The 18136-nt window shown below is 41.7% G+C and overlaps 1 protein-coding gene across 2 annotated transcripts in view; it reads right to left on the bottom strand.

Annotated features, from left to right (window-relative positions):
* MOB3B (MOB kinase activator 3B) overlaps positions 1–1689 on the bottom strand; it is a 188769-nt gene extending 187080 nt beyond the window's left edge. The window contains exon 1 of one of the 2 annotated variants that reach the window (XM_041762682.1): positions 603–1689. The gene's annotated coding sequence lies outside the window, so the exon portion shown is untranslated. Of the gene's footprint in view, positions 1–172; positions 287–602 lie in introns of those variants that run through there. The other variant, XM_041762684.1, reaches the window with a different exon arrangement.
* Positions 1690–18136: the final 16447 nt, after the last annotated feature.

The following is an 18136-nucleotide window of genomic DNA, read 5'->3' as shown; positions in this document are numbered from 1 at the left end:
TTCCCTCCGCGAGTCCCGCCAGATGTTGCGAAGGCAAACAATGGGGGAGCCGCGGGGAAACAAAAGGCCGCTCGCCCCATCCCCACGGGCTCGGTGCCGTGGCCCCTGCGGGGAGGACGTGGGAGGCGGCCAGGAAGGTGGGAGAAGGGGGAGCGGGGGGGGCGGGACTCACTTGCCAGGCCCCAGAAGTCCGAGGGGGTCCCCGGGCAGCGAGGACGAGCCGCGGGACGTTGTTTGACAGCTGGGGCCCGGGCCCCCCCGCGCTCCGCTCCCCCCCCGCGCTCCGCTCCCCCCCTGCGCTCCGCTCCGCTCCTCGCCGCGCAGCCCGCGCCCAGCGCCCAGCGCCCAGCGCCGCTCCCGCCCGCGCGCACTTTCGCAAAAAGTTTGTCTCCCGCCGCCCGCAGCCCGACGGACGCTCGGGACGGCTCCGGGGCGCCCCGCGGCGCGTGCACACTCGAGGCCCCGGGGCCCCGCTGCCGACCGGCCCCCGCCCGGGAAGGGCGCGCGCGGGCAGGGGCGGCCCCGGCGAGCGCGGCCCCGGAGCGCAGCCCCCCAGGTGCGCCCGCTCCCGGCCCGCCGGCCCCGCGCGGGCTCTCACTCACCGTGGGGCTCGGACCGGCAGCGGCGGCCCTGCAGGCTCCTGCGCCGGGTCAGCCGCGGCCGGCTCCCGACGACGAGGGCGAGCCGGGGCGGGCGACGTTTGCGGATCCAGATGGCGCGCGCGGCGGCCAGGAGCGCGCGGGCGGGCGGGCGGGCGCGGGGCTGGAGCTCGGGCCGCCGCCGCTCCCGAGTAGCCCCCGCAGGCGCCAGCGTGCGGCCCTCGCGCGGGGGCGCGAGCGGGGCGGGGGGAGGGAGCCCCCTGGCGGCCGCCCGCGAAATGGCAGCTCCGTGGGCGAGGCAAGTCAGGTCGCGGGGAGGCTCCACTTGCCTCCCGCAGAGGATGGGGGGCGGGGGCCGGGGGGGCACCGCGCGGTGTACGCGGGCTCCCAGCCTCGCGGCACAGCGACCCTCTCACCAGCGCCGAGAGGGAGGTAGCGCATCAGAAGGGGAAATCACCTTCTCCGACTCGTCGAAAGAGCGTTCTTAACAACAGGAGTCACTAGATAGGAGCCTCCTAAGGAAAATAATGCCCCCCACACCTTTTTATTCCTCTATAGCACCTTAACACGTGTTGATGGAGGAGTACCAAGTGGCTAAGTATTGCATTTTACAATTCTAACTAGACTCTTGAAAGAGGTGTTGAAATATATATATATGATTTTATTTGTTAATTTATTTATTTGAGAAAGCGCACAAGGAGGAGTGGGGGAAGGGCAGAGGGAGAGGGAGAAGCCGACCCCCCACTGAACCGGCAGCCGGGAGTAGGGGCTTGATCCCAGGATCCTGAGATCATGACCTGATGCTTAACCAACTGAGCCACCCAAGTGCCAGGAGGTGTGGAAATATATTAAGTAGAAATAGGATAGGTGATTAACAGCCTCCTCCATAAAAGTGGTTTTGACACCTACTAAATGAGAACCTCTAAAACCACACACGTCTTCTATCAAGTCATTTCTCATATTGTAAGAGATATTTAACAAATAGTCATGGTCAAATGATATCAACACTGGATTAAGTGATGCCATTTAATTCTGTGTCACTTGGGCAATGCAAAGGTATTGGAGATTGTGAGTATGAAACGCAAACATGAGGGGGGGCATAGATACAAATATACAGCCATTAATCAATGATTCTGTTGATTATCGAGTAATGCAATTTCATTTCCAAACTGCCTCAAACCCTAGTCACTGCTTTTAAAGCTCCTCTTGTCCTTATGGCCTCATGGCAATCAGAACACTCTTCATCAACCAGAACAATAAGGATGGAAGTATCTCTTAATTACCCCAGTTTACCTTTAATTGTCCTTCCCTTTCACTCACTAGTCTCTAATTGGGAAGTCTGTTGTCTGCTTAACAATTCCTATGACATGATCTTTTCTGTCCTGTCAAGAGAGGAAAAATAAGGTTTCTTGACTCAGAAACTAAAGCAGAACATTGAGATCCAACTTCTGCCCTTGGAGATAGGGCTCATGCTCCAGGGTACAGATGAGCAGGGCAAGCAGGGTGAACAGGGCATTCAATTCTAATCAATAGGCCTTAATGGAACGGTCTCTGCCTCTCTCCTTGCTTTTCAGCTTTGCCTGTGGGAAAAGAGAACTTTCATCCCATTTCCGCCCCTTGGGTGACTTCTTCCCTGGGGAGAAATGGTAAATCTTGTGATTGGGAGGGAGCTATTAGTATTTCCTGGATAATTTTCATCAGTGAGTGGAGTCAGTGTGGTGAATGGTGCCGCAGCTCTTGCCTACTCTCTGGCCCAGCTTCTCTGCCTGTGACTTGGTGGGCTGGAGAAGGATGGCTCAACCGTCACAATGTGCTCTGAAGGGCCAGCATTTAGATTTAAGCCCTCTTCGGTCGTCTTGTGTCTTTGTCTTGTCAGGCTACTACAACAAAGGTTGGGAGCTTCCCCAAAACAGAAGGGCATTTCTCACAGTTCTGGAGGCTAAGAAGTCCAAGATCAAGTAGCCAGCAGATTCAGTATTTGGTGAGGGCTTGCTTTCTCATAGACAACTTTTCACTGGGTCCTCACAAGGCAAAAAGGGGCAGGGAGCTTTCTCAAACCTCTTTTATAAAGACACTAATCCCATTCCTAAGGCATCTGCCCTCATGACTGATTACCTCCCAAAAGCTCCATCTCCCAATACCATCACACTGGGGGATAGGATTCAACAGATGAATTTTGGGAGGGCATAAACATTTCATCTGTAGTGTCCTGGGCTATATCTCATTTTCCAGTCCAGCTTTTTGCTTTTTTTTTTTTTTTTTTATCAGAGCTTTCCTTAGGTATTTTATAGGACACTAACTGGCTCCATCATGAATTGAATACGATCCTTTTCTCACTGGCTATTATTCCTTATGTGTAAGGTTCTTTGTTTGTAGGGAAACACAATCTGAAGGGAAAGACTAGGGGAAGGGAAGGATTCAGGTACCAAATGTCCATCCCACCCACACCAATCCTCTTCCTCAAATTTGCTCCACTGCTGTCTTCCCCATCTCCGTGAATGGCCTCTCCAACCTTTCATTGGCTTAAAGCGCCAAACCATGGAATCATTATTTATTTTTCTCCTTTTCTGTTCCACTTCTAATCTACCAGCAAATCTCATTGGCTTTACTTTCAAAAGATATCCAAACACTGACATCTCTTTCTACCATCTCAGTCCAAGCCACAGATACCTGTAGCTAGGATTACTATAATAACCTTCTAATTGGTCCTCCTGCTTCCACCTTGTCCCCCACATAGAGCAGTCCATGTGATTCCAGTAAAAGTGTCATCTTATTTTGTCAGCTTATTACTCCAAATCCTCCTTGGGCTCCTCTTTCAACTCTACTTAAAATTATAATCACTTTCCCCTTCTAACACTCCCCATCCATATTCCCTGCTCCGATTTTCTCCACAGAAGTTATTGCCATCTAATATATAGAGAGGTATAACCTGTTTTATATAAAACTAACCTGTGTTAGTTTTCTAAGGCTGCTGAAACAAAGCATCACAAACTTAACGATGTACAAGAATACAAATTATTATCTATAGTTCCAGAGGTTAGACATTCAACACAGGTCTCATTGGTGTCAGCAGGGCTGTGTTACTTTTCGAAGTCTATAGGGGAGAAAGAATCAGTTTCCCTGTTTTTACTGGTTTCTGGAGGCTGCCCATGTACCTTAGGCTGTGATCCCCTTTCTCCATCTTCAAAATCTGCAACAGCAGCCAAGATTTCATTTTCTTCACTCTGCCCTTTCTGCTTCCCTCTTCCACTTATAAAGGCCCTTGGGATTACACCAAACCCAGCCAAATGATCCAGGATTATCTCCCTATGTTAAAGTCAGCTGATTAGGGACCTTAATTCCACCCACAATGCCAATTCCTCCTTGCCATGTAATGGAACATGATCACAGGTTATGGAGATAAAGGTGTGGGATTGTGGGGGGCCGTTATTCTGTCTACCACATCATCTACTCTTTCCACTAGAAAGTAAATCCACATGACATGGGTTTTTATTTATTTTGTTTATTACTCTACCCTTGGTCTAGCTCAATAAATGTATGGATAATTGCTATGGACTGAATTATATCCCACCTCCCTCAACCACCAAATGCATATGTAGAAGCCCTACCTCTCAATGTGATGGTATTTGGACGCTGAGCCATTAAGAGGTAATTAGGATTAAATGGAGTGATAAGAGTAGTGTCTTCACGATAAGATTAATGGCTTTATAAGAAGAAACAAGAAAAGAGAGATTGTTCTCTCTCTGCCATGTGAGGACATGGTGAGAAGGTGGCCATTTGCAAGCCAACAAGGCTCTCACCAGGAATCAAATTGATTCATGATCAATGAATCGATCATGATTCATGATCGGCATCATGATCTTGGACTCCCCAGTCCCCAAAACTATGAGAAATAAATGTCTATCATTTAAGCCATCCAGTCTATGGTATTTTGTTACACCAGCCTGAATAGACTAATATGGCACTCAAATATGTGTTGAATTAATTAATGAAGAGAAGTCATTAGAGGTATTGCAAATACTTAATGTCTACTAAGCAGCACCTATAATATGCCAGTTGCTTGATAAGTATATCTCGTTTAATTCTCACAAGATCCCAATGCAGTAAATACAGGTGAAGAAATTATAGACCAGAAAGGTGAGGGAACTTGCCCAAGGTCATGCAGCTTGTACATCATGTAGGCAGGTTTTAGACTTGGCAGTGTGACTTAAATCCATAGATGGAACCCTCACACTCCCCTGCCATTATCAGGTGACAATAGGCTGCCTGCGATCTTGCCTTCAAGATGCTTACAAATTAGTAAGAGAAATACAACTAGCAATACAAGAAGACCATGAGGGGAAGGTGTAGAAGAGGCTAATACATTTCTGTGGAGCACAGACACAAGATTAATTCTGGATGGAGCTGACTGTGAAGAGTTTCAGGGAGGATGTAGCATTTGAGTTTAACTTCAAGATGATAAACAGTTTCACAGTTAGAAAAGTTGTTTCAGGTACAGAAAACTTGTGAAGTCAGAGGAAGGTAGGAAAATGATAGATGTGTCCTGGAAACCAAGATGAATCTAGTTGGTATGGGGAATACATGTGCAGTTAGATGATAAGGTCTGGAATCCCAAATGCTAGGCTAGAGATCAAGGGAAATGTAATGATTTGTGTTAAGTTATTAATGGAGAAGGTTTACCTGAAGTAGCTGCCAAAGCAATATCTGAAGTATTAACCCAAATGGCAATAAGTAGAAGACAAAAATTAACTTCTTGCTGGATAAAAATGTTTTGAGAAGCTGCTCTGTTTACCACATTATAATAGGGCAATCATGGATCTGTCATTCTAGGTCCAGCACACAGCCTCAGATATCTTAGACCCAATTTTTTGCTTTCTAAAGTGAGCAAAAATTGACAATGAAAGCAACTGGGTTATTCCTGACCTTTGGACAAGTATAATTTTCATGATTTCCATTTCACAGGTGAAGTAACTAAGGCTGGAAGAATTGACTTGCCCCAGATTACACAACCAAAAAGATTGGGACATCAATTTTAGGTCTCATGACCAGTACTGCTATGTGTCCTGATATAGCAGTGGAAAAGTCCCCAAGGGTGTATTTATTCAAGATGAAGTTGTCAGATTTCAAGCTGTTTCAGATAAATCTATACAGGTAGCTATGGAATAAGTCTAAGGAATTTGGATGGAGGCACTTATGATTCTCACTTTCAAGCTCTTCCAGGGAAAAGATCATCTGAAATGATGCATTTTAGGGAGACAAAGTAGCACAGTAATTAAGAGAATAGGCTTCAGAGTCTGAAAGACTCATGTTAACTGTGTCTGTTAGCTCATTACTTCATAGCTGTGTCTATTATCTCTTTTATAAAATGGGGGTAAATGATATAGGTGGTTATATGGATTCAGGCAAGGGATGCATGGAACATTCCTAGCACAGTGCTTGTCACATGACATGTGCTCCAGAAACCCCATCTCTCTTTCTTTCCAGCACATAGTTCTCACATCACTCTCACACAGACCCTCTCTCATGAGGGTAAGAGATCCCAGCCCCCCACATGTGTTATATTCCACACTCAATCTAGAAGCCTCACTGTCCCTTGGAATGTCATCTCCTAGAATTGGGAACAAAAAGAGAATATTCCTGGGTAGTTTGATATAGAATTAATAACATTCACATTCTTTGCCCACATCAGTGCAAATTACTTTCTATCATTTTCATTTCATGCTTTATACATTTCCTGTATGGGGAAAGCCATGCTGGTCTTCAAAAGTATATGAGAAAAAATCCCAGAAAGATCCTGTTGCCAAACCACCTCATTACGGTTTCCACTGAGAGGGCACCAAAAGAGCAAAGGGATATCGTAAGAGTGTCACCATAGTAACATTATAACACATTGCAATAAAGTGGAGAAAACATGTTTGCATAGTCATTGACAAACATTGACTCACAATCACGTTGCTCTGGAGAGCAGTGCTCACTCAAATTAGATTTGTGAGAGGTATTACTATTAATTTTGGTAGTCTGATTACCCAGTAGCATTGTGTGCTAACCATCATTATTATAGGCAGCTTACTAACAAAGAGCAGACATTCTCAGAGTCCTTCCTTTCATACCAAGCAAAGAGAGTTAACACAATTGTCTTAACAATCTTCAACAGTAAGGCATACTTCAATCCTATCCTATCTTGAGGAGATGGAACTGAGGCATGAAGAGGTATAGGCTTTGAGACCTGGGAAAAACCTGTGACACCGTTCAAAGTTGTAACAGTTTAGCAAAACAAGATGGTGCCATTTGGAATCATTACGGACAAATGCCTGCATTCCATTCTATAGGAATAGAGTGAATGTTCTTTCCTAAGTTATTTTTTAAACTAATTTTATTTAAATGAGATTGTGATCTTTCCTCCCGCTCTTTGGATCTATTTGTATTTTTCATAGTGATCCAGTGTCTCTATGGCTCTCCTTACCAAGCTGTGTTTTTTGGGGTTTTGCTTGTTTTTAAATCATTTGAATCTTTACTAAGTGAGTCTTCTTTGTAGAGAAGCAGAGGGGTTTTGTTCTGGACTGATACAAACCAGGTGTAGTACGCTGTGATCTGCCTCAATACTCTGAATAATGGAGAAGAATTGTCCTCTAGGAATTGTCCAAAAATACATCAGTAGATAATGATCTAAGGAGATTTAGTTGCCAGGTATATCATTCTAAGGTAGTTTCATGTCAAGATAGCATAGCCCGGATCCCCCAGATCAATTTAAGAGTGAAACTTCAGCACCTTTCTAAGATGGGGAAATCAGACCACTGTGTGTTCAATGGGCTTGAGAAATTGTGTTCTCAAGGTGACTCATACGGAAGGGGATAAGAAGACAGAGAAGAAGATGGTGTGTCTTGGATGCTTCAAACTTGATTGCATCCCCTTCTCCTCCAAAAAGGAAAAAGGAAGATCTCTTATGGACTTTCTCTCAAAGAGGGAAAAACATAGCTTTACTGTCCTTGTGATCAGTGTCCACTACCATGGCCAATAAGTCAGTCATTAATTCCAGCTACCATGTTTGGCAAAACAAAACAAAACAAAACAAAACAAAACAAAACAAAACAAAAAGTCTTTTGTGCCTTCTCAACTCTCCTTGAATATTTGTGGAAAGAAATGAAAGAAGTAAAGTGTTTTATTGTTTGACCAAAGGTGGCTTTTCATGAGCAAGGAGCCTAACCCTCCTGGCATAAAAATAAACAAGGTTCTTCTTTTCACATCGTAATTAAGGCAAAACACAAGAGTGAGGGGATCACTTGTCCTGACCTACTTTAACTTCCAGCTGTTTTACCTACTCAGGACCCCATTTCCTCAAGATTCCAATTAGATTTGATACACTGCTCAATATTAATTTCCTCCTAAGATGCTCCTTCACCACGTGGAAAGCCCCTTGGGTTGAATAATTATTGAATTTCTAAATGGCCTCTGGCCAGTTTCAAATATGATAGTATTTCGTGTCTAGTAATATGAAAGATTTGCCTTGGATATTGAACAGCCCTGATGATGCCTTTCTGAGGAAAAAGACTTCTCTGAAAGGTTTTTAGAAAAGTTTCAGTTATAATTTTTCCCCAGTCATATTGCCTAAGGCTCAGCAGAGTCCCTGGAGAGATGAATGGACAATTTCCTTCCTTCTTTTTATTTATTCTTTCTTTTTTTCCCTCTTTCTGTCCCTTCTCTTCCTTCCCTCCTTTCTTTCTCTTCCCTTTTGTTACTTCGTATCAAAGAGAATTTCTGACAGCTTGGTAACTCATCAAGATTTCTACCCAATGTCCTAGAAAAACAATTCTCCTTTTCTATAAAATTCCATTATACTTTCATTCCTTTTTCTTGCCGTTTTGCTTTCCTGTGTTCTTTTCTGTTTATCTCAGCAGATGCTAAACCAGTTTCCCATTTGAAGTTGCTGCTCATTGCTGCTAAAATTGTAGGCAGCATCAAAGACCAAGAGGAAAGCACAAGTGAAGAGTTGGAAGGACCGTCAAGATCTTTTCCTCAGTAGCTTGTACAGCCCAACAGCATTTACTGGAGATGGAGGGCACGGAACTCATATTTATCAAGCACCTGTAATGTCCTGGGAAATATGTTGGGCATTTTCACGTGTTGGTTCAACAAATACTTGCAATGACCTTGGACAATAGGTATGACTGCCCCCATTTTAGACATTAGGAAACTTGCCCAGGACTCACACAGGCTGCCTGTAGTATTGTCAGTCCCAACTTGGTATCATCTTGCATCTATCAGCTCTGCAAGAACCGAGATTAATGTTTAGCGATGGAGTTTGGTATGGAAAATATCCCTGGTGCCCCTGGTTCCGTTGTCTTTATGGTGGCTGGTTTCCCAGAGCTAAAGCATACATCAGGAATAATTTTACTGTCTGTTTCAAGCTGCAGGAGCTTGCCCAGCCCCAGAGTGAGCACAGCGGCTGTGCTTCAGGGAGGTTAGTTAAAGCCCCTGGGGTCAATCAACAGGGAATGAGAGCCAGTGAGTAAATGCTCCAGCCTCTTATCCTTGAGACTGACAATTACGGGAGGCATTCTTTATGTGACTTCGAGATCCACACCTGACGTCGTAGGTTGACGAGTCATCCTTACATTGGCTTTTCCTCCTTCTTGTCCCAGTCATTCTGCTCTCATTTTTGCTTCCTAGACTCACCTCCCAAATAAACTAACTGCACTCAAGTTCTTGTCTCAGGCTTTGATTTGGGGGGCCTCTGAAACAATATTTGGGTTCCTGGTAGGCTGGAAATGAAGAGCACCTTGTGTGCTAACCAATAAAGGAGAAGGTTATTGTCATGAGTCTTCTAGGAAAATAAGCCAGACTAAACCAGAGAGAGACCCTGGAGCAGAGAACACAATTCCAAGCCAGGAGCTCTAAAAAATTTTCCCTTAAGTAGGACTCTTTGAGAAAATATATGCAAAGTGTTCATTAAGCATGCCTGGAAGGAAATGTATCAAAAACATTAACTATTTTCCTCTTGTGCGTAAATCTTCAATGGAAGTTCCCCTAATCTTCCTCAGTTCTCTTATTTATGTCTTGACTGCTCCCTGGGGAATCTCGATTTATGTCACTGGAGGTAATGACCATTTTTTCCCTGCTCCTCAAACTAGGTAGAATAATAATACACTTAGCCATCATTGGAAGGCAGCACAGCATATTCACTCAGAGTAAGCTGCAGGTAATAGAGGCAAGTTCCAGTCCGCGGGCTTAGTCCATCAGTCAGGATTGGCTACAGAAACAATCCTGCAAGTTCAGTGGCTTAAAGCTGCAACGGTTAATGTCCTGCTCCTGCAACATGCTCATCTTGAGTTGACGGTGGTGGCAGAGGGGGCTCCTGTATCCCCCAGTGAAGGACCAAGGCTATGGAGCAGACATTTTCCAGAATGTTAATAGTCACTGTAGCAGAGTGAAAGAAGGCACAGATTGTACTGGCTCACCAAGCTTCTGTCTGGAAACAGCCCATGTTGCTTGCTCAAATTTCTTTGGCTAAAGAGAGTTGTGTGGTCATGCCGGGGTTCCACTGAAAAAGAAAGTAAACTTAATTTCCAAGTGAGAAAAGAGAGAGAAAAGCAGAATATTTGTGAAAAATGTCTATCACATTTGGATGATCACTTAACCGATGCTTCAGGGTTCTCCTGCGGGCAGGGACTTTCACCTCACAAGGTCAGTTTGAGGGTTAAATGCGAAACTGCTCACCTGGCACATAGCCATGACTCAATAAATGTTGCTGATTTGACCATGATCCTTTGTACACCTGAAATACGATGTTCAAGCTTATTCCAATATTTCCAACATCTCTGTGATTAGATAATAGCAAGTTCTTTTTAATGCTTTTCCGTAAGTTGTATTTTCTAGTCTTTAAAAAATGATCCCTGTGCCTTTTCTCTGAATTCCTCCAAGGTCTGTCCATTCTAAGATATAGATTCTAGCACAGTACTCCTCACATAGAAAGGACCAGACTACTACCATGCAATGAGAAAAAATTTTGTGTCAAAGGAGAGCTATACAAATATAAAATGAGAATCACTGTGTTTATTATTTATAACAAGTATTATTCTTGTGCACATAAACTCAGCATATAAGTTCATTGGAACAGTATGGGTCTGCCTCATTAGAAAGAACATAATATTATTATAATGCTCAAAAACCTATGGCTGGGCAGGCAATTATTATAGTAGTCTGGGCTCCTTTGGCCAAGCATGGTATTACAGTTTCAGTGGGTCCATTATCTTGTCAACATAACTCATGGTAAAACTCGCAAGGGCTGCCTCTGATTTCATGAGAGTGAGTAGACTTTGGTTTTCCTTGGGGAATGCAGGAGCCTGGTCGGGTCCAAGCCAGGGCCTGAGGCATAAGCTGTAGCCCCCTGTCCCTCATCACTTTAGCTTTGGGCTTGGAAAGTCAGCATTTTGAGGATCTGGTCATAAGACTTTCTCTTTTCCTTGGCCTGGGTCACCTTACAGTCTCCTCTTCTTATTCTCACATGATGGTCATGGACTCCTAGTTTTATAAGGTGTTCTTTATTTTGACAGATTTGGGGCCAGAAACTTGCTGTTCAGTGAGTGGCTCAACTCATGTGGGACACTGTGGTTGTTTACGTTTTCAGGACCTGCTATTGAGAAACTCTAAAGAAGTTTATTTTACAGAGCTGGTTTCCTTTTGCCAGAATGAATTCATTTGCTCAAGTTATTTTTAAAATGTGATTTTTTTTCTTAGCTTCTTAGGGAAGCTTTAGTCTCTTGATTGTGTAGGCCTGGGTCAGAAAAAACTGGCCACCTATTGATAGAAGCCTGAGAAAATGTCTAATCAAAGTGGATCAAAGAAGCTTTGAACAGGGTAGCCTCTCAACCCTGAATGCCAGGTTAAAATACTGTGTGGGGCTGGTCCCAGGTGCTGAAATGCTTGATGATTCTAGGACCAAGAAGGCCATGCAAATGAGTCTCAAACTGCTCCTACAGGTGTGTGTGGGAGGCAATACCACAAATGGATATTCATCAAGGAGAACACCCACTGCAGTCAACTGGAAACACCAACATAGTCCGGCAGCAGGAAGACTGCTGGAGGCAGTTTGTAGAGGCATAAACCCTCTACCTCATCGGAGTCAAATGGACTGACTCATCAAACTACCTTGCAAACTTTTTATTTCGCAGTTGGTTATTAAAAACAACTCTTTTTTTTTAAATAAAGATTTTATTTACTTATTTAAGAGAGAGAGAGAGAGTGAGCGAGCATAAGCAGGGAGAGGGGCAGAGGGAGAGGGGGAATCTCAAGCCAACTCCACGATGACTGTGGAGCTCGAAGTGAGGCTCCATATCATGACCCTGAGATCATGACCGGAGCTGAAACCAAGAGTCCAACACTTAACCGGCTGAGTCACCGAGACGCCCCTAAAAACAATGCTTAGGGACATATATTCTTACCTTTCAGGGGAATTAAAAACCTCTTTGAAAATCTGATGCAGGCTATGGACTCACTACCCAGAAAAATGCACATACATGAACCTTTTGCTTAAAATGTCAACAGTATCATTGGGATAACATCCAAGAACGCCAAGGGGTTCCATACATCCCCTTGCTTCAGAATTTGAGTGAACTCTAAACCTGAGATTAGTGGTATGTGGATAGTGTTCATTCTTTTAGAACTTACTAAGTTCCTATTTCATGGTAGGTGTGTGGAAGCTGGGGATGCAAGGATGTATAAGACAAGGACCAGCCTTGTTAAAGCTCAGTCTAAAGGGAGACAAACAAATCCATGATAATGATGCATCATAATGAGTTAAGTGCTGTGTTAGAACTCCAAGTAGAGAAATCTACAAGAGTCTTGAATAGAAGATAATTAATTCAATGTAATATTTAATAAACATAATATGTGCCAGGCAATTGGGAATGAGCTAGTGCACAAACATGGTCTCAACCATAGGTGAATCCAGACTGGCAAGTCAAAGTTCATCCAGGGAAAGGGGTGTGTATGCCAGGCAGTGGGAGCAGTTGGGGAACTACACCTAGCTCATCTGGGGATGAAGAGAGGATGAATAGTGAGAGCAAAGGGTGAAGAGGTTCACTGGGTCAGATCCCAAAGGCTCTTGAGCTTCACCATGGAGTGTGGGCCTCATATTGTGTCCAAGGTTATCACTGAGGGTTTTTTTTTTTTTTTTTTTAAAAGCAAGTGAGATCAAGGAAGAGATTCTATTTGAAAGATCACTCTGTCTTCTGTGGAGAAATGGATTGATTGGGGTGGGGATGTGGGAGGCGAAGGGTGGGGTCTGTGTGAAAAGACCACAAGGGAGGAAACTGGGGAGTTAATGTGAATGAGAAAGGAGAGGTCCTGGTAGTGGCAGTGGTGAAGAATGGACAGAGTGCAAAAAATGGGGTGAGGCTTCTGGATAGTACTTCACATGTACTCTTTCATGCCCTAGAATGACTTTCTCCTTAGGCAATGCTCTCTGTTCTGTGCAATGAGGTGGTGCTGGGTTTGTGCTAATAAAACAAACTTGCTACTGAAGTGGTATCTCCTGGAATCACGGCTGTGAGGTGTAGTTTAATAATCAGATATGGGAACTCTGCATTCAGTTGCTTAATGATGAGAATAATGATGATTACAATGACAACAGCTGCAACTCAATTTTATTGATCACTTACTCTGTGCCCGTTGTCCTTTCAAGCATTCTGCATATATTAACCCACTCCTTCAAACAACTGGGAGTGAACATCTGTTCCAGTTTGCATTTTAGGACCTCCCTAGTCCCAGCCTGGAAGTACTTCCTATATAATTCCATTCATGTGAAACTCTACAACAGACAAAACTAATCTATTGCGGCAGCATACAGTGATTACCCTGGACCTATTCTATTCTCATGCCTATTGAATGGATGAGGATATTGAAGCAGGACAGAGGGGTTAAATACCTTGTCCAGAATCACATGGCCAAGAAGTGGGAAAATAGGGATTTGAGCCTTGGTAGTCTCAGCTCCAGAACCCACACTCTTCAACTCTACTCTCTGCCTACAATGACAGAAATCTGGTCTTTCTCCATAAAATACAGTATGAGCATTAAAACGGATTTTTTAAATTTGTCTTGAACCATTCTAAACAATCACAGTAGAAAGTTTTTCAAATCACTCATGTCTCCTAGAAACATATTAGGAGACGTACATGAAGCAAAATCCTGGGTGTGAATGTTTTTGCAGATTCAGGCTCCAAAGAACAGAAAAGAAGAAAAAACAAACAATGGTGTTTTTAAACAATGAATGTTGTTTTCCTCTAACCATAAGGGAGTTTTAAAACTTGACAAATCCATTCAGCTTTCAAAGCATTCCACATTTCCCACCCACAAGCGAATGCCAGAAGGTGCCAATTTGAGCCAACTCTGAGCTCAGGAATGATTTTCTAAATAAGGGATCAGATTTCTAGAATGTCCACACTCCACAAATGGATACTTAGTATTGTCCTAATTGGTCTGATGAAAACTGCTTACCCATTTATCAAGCTATTAATTTAAAAAGAACATTTCAGCAAGAGATGAGATAGTGAGGCACAAATGCAGAAACAGCAAATGATAGGGTATTACTACTCTGAAAAGATTGAAAATCACTGCCTTAAGGTCTTTGAAATTTTAGAGCTACATTGTGCATAGGCTCCATTTTAATGAAGGATTTTCTGGGAAAAATGTTTCTGATTATATAAAGAAAGCAATTTCCTTAATTTGCAGGGACTGATTCTTTTTGGAGAGGACAAAGAAAATCGTATTTCATATACTCATTATATTTAACTAAATTTTTTTGGAAGCATGCCCTGTGCCTAATACCATGCTATGCACTGAGATACAAAAATGAAAAAGGTATTGATCTTGTAGCCTAACCATATAGCCTAGCCATAGAGACAGAGAAGCAAAGGAATAATGTAATAGATCCAACAGAAGACTGCACTAGCAAGTGATAAATGAGGTTAAAGTTTAACAGAAATTGCAAAGATTTTGAGTTTAATTTTGTAAATGATGTGGGGTTGTTAAACAGAAGTGATCATGAGATTGAACAAGGATCATATTGTTATCAGTGTGAAGAATGGTTTGTAGTGGGGAGACATCCAAGGCAGGTTGAATTCCACTTTTTTTTTTTTTTTTTTAGCTTATTGGATTTTGATTGCACCTATTTAACCATAATCCCAATCAAGATACTGAACATTTTTATCACTCTCAAGAGTTCCCTTGAACCCTTTCCAGTAAAATATCATCCACTCTTGGTCCAAGGTAGCCACTGATAAGCTGTCACAATAGATTAGTTTTGCCTGTTATAGTTTCACATGAATGAAATGACACAGTAAGTACTTTCAGCCTGGGACTAGGAAGGTCCTAAGCTGCAAAATGCAAAATGGGAACAGACATTCACTCTCAGTTTCATGCTAGTGTTGATCCTATAATGCACCCTTTCCTATGTTCTTTCGCATGTTTCTTCTGCTCAGTGTACTGTTTTTGAGATTTTGTTATGTATTTCTGTAGTTCATTCCTTTTATTCCTGTGTATTTATTGTTATATATTATAATTTGCTTACTCATTCTTTCATGGATGGGACATTTGGGCTGTTTCCATTTTGGTACTTTTATGAATGAATATAGCTTCTATGAACAGTTGTGTGCACGTAGTTTTGTGGACATGTTTTCCTTTCTCCTGGGGAAATATTTAGGAGTAGAATTGCTGGATCATATGACAAATATGTACTGAATTTGACAAGACTGCCAAACTATTTTCAAAAGTGGTCGTAATACTTTATACTCTAACTAGCAGTATATGAGAATTCCAATTGCTCCACATCCTCACCAATACTTTTATTATCCACCTTTACCTATTCTAGTACCTGTGCAGTGATATCCATTGCAGTTCTAATTTTTATCTCCTGATGATTAATGTTGGGTATGATCTTACATGATGATCGGTCATTTAAATATTTGTGTGACATTTGTTAAAATCTTTTTCCCATTAAAAATATTGGGTTGTCTTTGAGTTCTTTTTATACTCTGGATACAAGACCTATGTCAGATACACGCATTGTATTTATCTTCTCCAACAGAGCTTGTCTGAGTTCCACTATTGATAAAAATCATTCCACAACATTCTGATACCTCCCTTTCTGCTTTCCAATCCACTTTCCCTTGTCCCCTAAACGCATACAATTTAGAAATCATCTAATCTTTTACAAGTGTTAGTTTCCAAGTAATAATTCCATTGTGATCAGAGAACATACTTGTATGACTTGAATCCTTTTAATATTGAGACTTGTTCAATGGCCCAGAATATGGTCTATCCTTGTACGTGTTCCCCTTGCTTGTGCAAATAATATGTAATCTACTGTTGAGTACTGCTGTATTCTATAAATGTCATACCAAATTGGTGAACAGTCTTGTTCAAGTCTTTTATATCCTGATTTGGATATAGATTTTTTCCTCTGAAGTCCTTTATTAAAATTGAGCCTGTGTACAATGTAGCTCTAGTATTTGTCTTCTTGTTCCAACAAGCATGGAGAGAGGGATCTTCAAATCTCCAACTATAATTGTAGATTTGTTTACTTCTCCTTACAATTCTTGCTTTGCTTATTTTGAAATTGTTACTAGGTAAACAAACACTTAGGGTTTTTATGTCCTCTTGCTGAACTGACCCCTTTAGCATTACGAAATGATCTTTATTCCTGGTAATATTCTTTGCTCTGAAATCTGCTTTTTTTTTTTTTTTTTTATATTAACATAGTCATTCCTGCTTTCATTTGATTAGTGTTGGTATTTTGTATCTTACTCCATCCTTTTAGTTATAATTGGTTTGTTCTTTTATTTTTAAGATGTGTCTTGTTGGTAGTATATAGTTTTTTTTATTTAATAGGATACTTTCTACCATTTAATTTAGAATATTTACATTTAAATCCATTTAAAAGATAATCAAGTAAAAATAATAACAGCAAAGTATGGAACTTATAGCATATATATTAGTAAAATGTGAGGCCACAACAGCACAAAGATGAGAAGGGAGAAATAGAAGTATACTATTGTAAAGTTTTTCAACTATATGCCAAGTAGTATATCACTTGAATGCAGATTGAGAAGCTAAAGATATATATATAGTATAGATCTTTATATACATCTCTGTATATGTGTATAGTTTAGTATACTACACTACAAACAATCACTGAAAAGCAAAGAGTTACAATATGCCAACAAGAGATAAAACGGAATCATAAAAAATACTCAACACAAAACAGAAGGAAAAAAAATCCAAAGAAAAATACAATAGAAAATAACTAGCAAGAGGATAGATTTAACCTAAACCATTTCAATAATCACATTAAATGTAAATGTTCTAAAATACTCAGGTTAAAATGTGGTGATTTTTAGATTGGATAAAAAAGCAGGTATAAAGCTCTGGTCTGATAGTGATGTAAATACCTTAGACAATCTTATTAAATCCTCTTTTAACAGACATGAAGTATCATCATGCCTTCACTTCAAATATTTAATACATAAGCCTCAGAGAGGTTAAGTAACTTCTCCAAGCAACCTAGCAGGGAATCACACTTGGGGACTGCAGAGGACTAGTAGTCCGATAGTACTTGCTTCCTTCCCTTCAACCCACCACCACCAAATACCTACTGCATGGAGAAACTGTATGAGGTGCTGTGCTGAATGGCAACTATTATACTTTTCTGGGATAAAATCCAACTTAACTAGCTGAGTGATCATTGGCTGCATGTTATATTTTTGTAAGCTTTAGTTTTCTCATTTGTAAAGTGGAAATAATAATACTGGCCTTTTATGGTTGTGATGACAGACTGAGAAAGTCCATGGAGCAGGATGTATTAATTGGGAGTGATTTTAGTACTTTAAGCGATATCCTGCAGGTCACAGGAGAAAAATCAATTGCGCAGTTCCACTTCAAATTCAAAACAGTGTTACATAAAAGTAACAATCACTATACTCCTGTTTAACCTGCAGCATTACAGAAATAGACCACAGAAGTCACTGGCTCATTTTTACCTTAGAGCATTATATGAAATTTTGGTTTCATTGAGAATCTTAGCATGTGATGAATCAGTCTTCTTTTAAAGAAACCTTTCAGGGCAGCCCCGTTGGCCCAGCAGTTTAGCGCCACCTTCAGCCCGGGGTGTGATCCTGGAGACCCAGGATGGAGTCCCACGTCAGACTCCCTGCATGGAGCCTGCTTCTCCCTCTGCCTGTGTCTCTGCCTTTATCTCTCTCTGTGTGTCTGTCATGAATAAATAAATAAAAATCTTAAAAAAAAAATAAAGAAACCTTTCATCTCAACTATTGTATTTATGAATTACATTTTTCTTTTCCTGGAGTAAAAATGTCAATCTTATTTGTTTTCCAGATTACAAGGTTTAGATTCCTTGCACTTTGATTTTGGACACCTGTACTAGATATCTGAAAGAAATATCTTCAGCTTATAGTAATATTTTATAACAGAAATTTAAAAAAAATTTACCCAAGCATTAGCTTGTACATTTGAAATATTAATACAGA

Source organism: Vulpes lagopus, chromosome 7 (genome assembly GCF_018345385.1).
Source record: "Vulpes lagopus strain Blue_001 chromosome 7, ASM1834538v1, whole genome shotgun sequence".
NCBI lineage: Eukaryota > Metazoa > Chordata > Mammalia > Carnivora > Canidae > Vulpes > Vulpes lagopus.
Note: the sequence above shows the minus strand (reverse complement) of the source record. Positions and strands in the feature narration are given on the sequence as shown.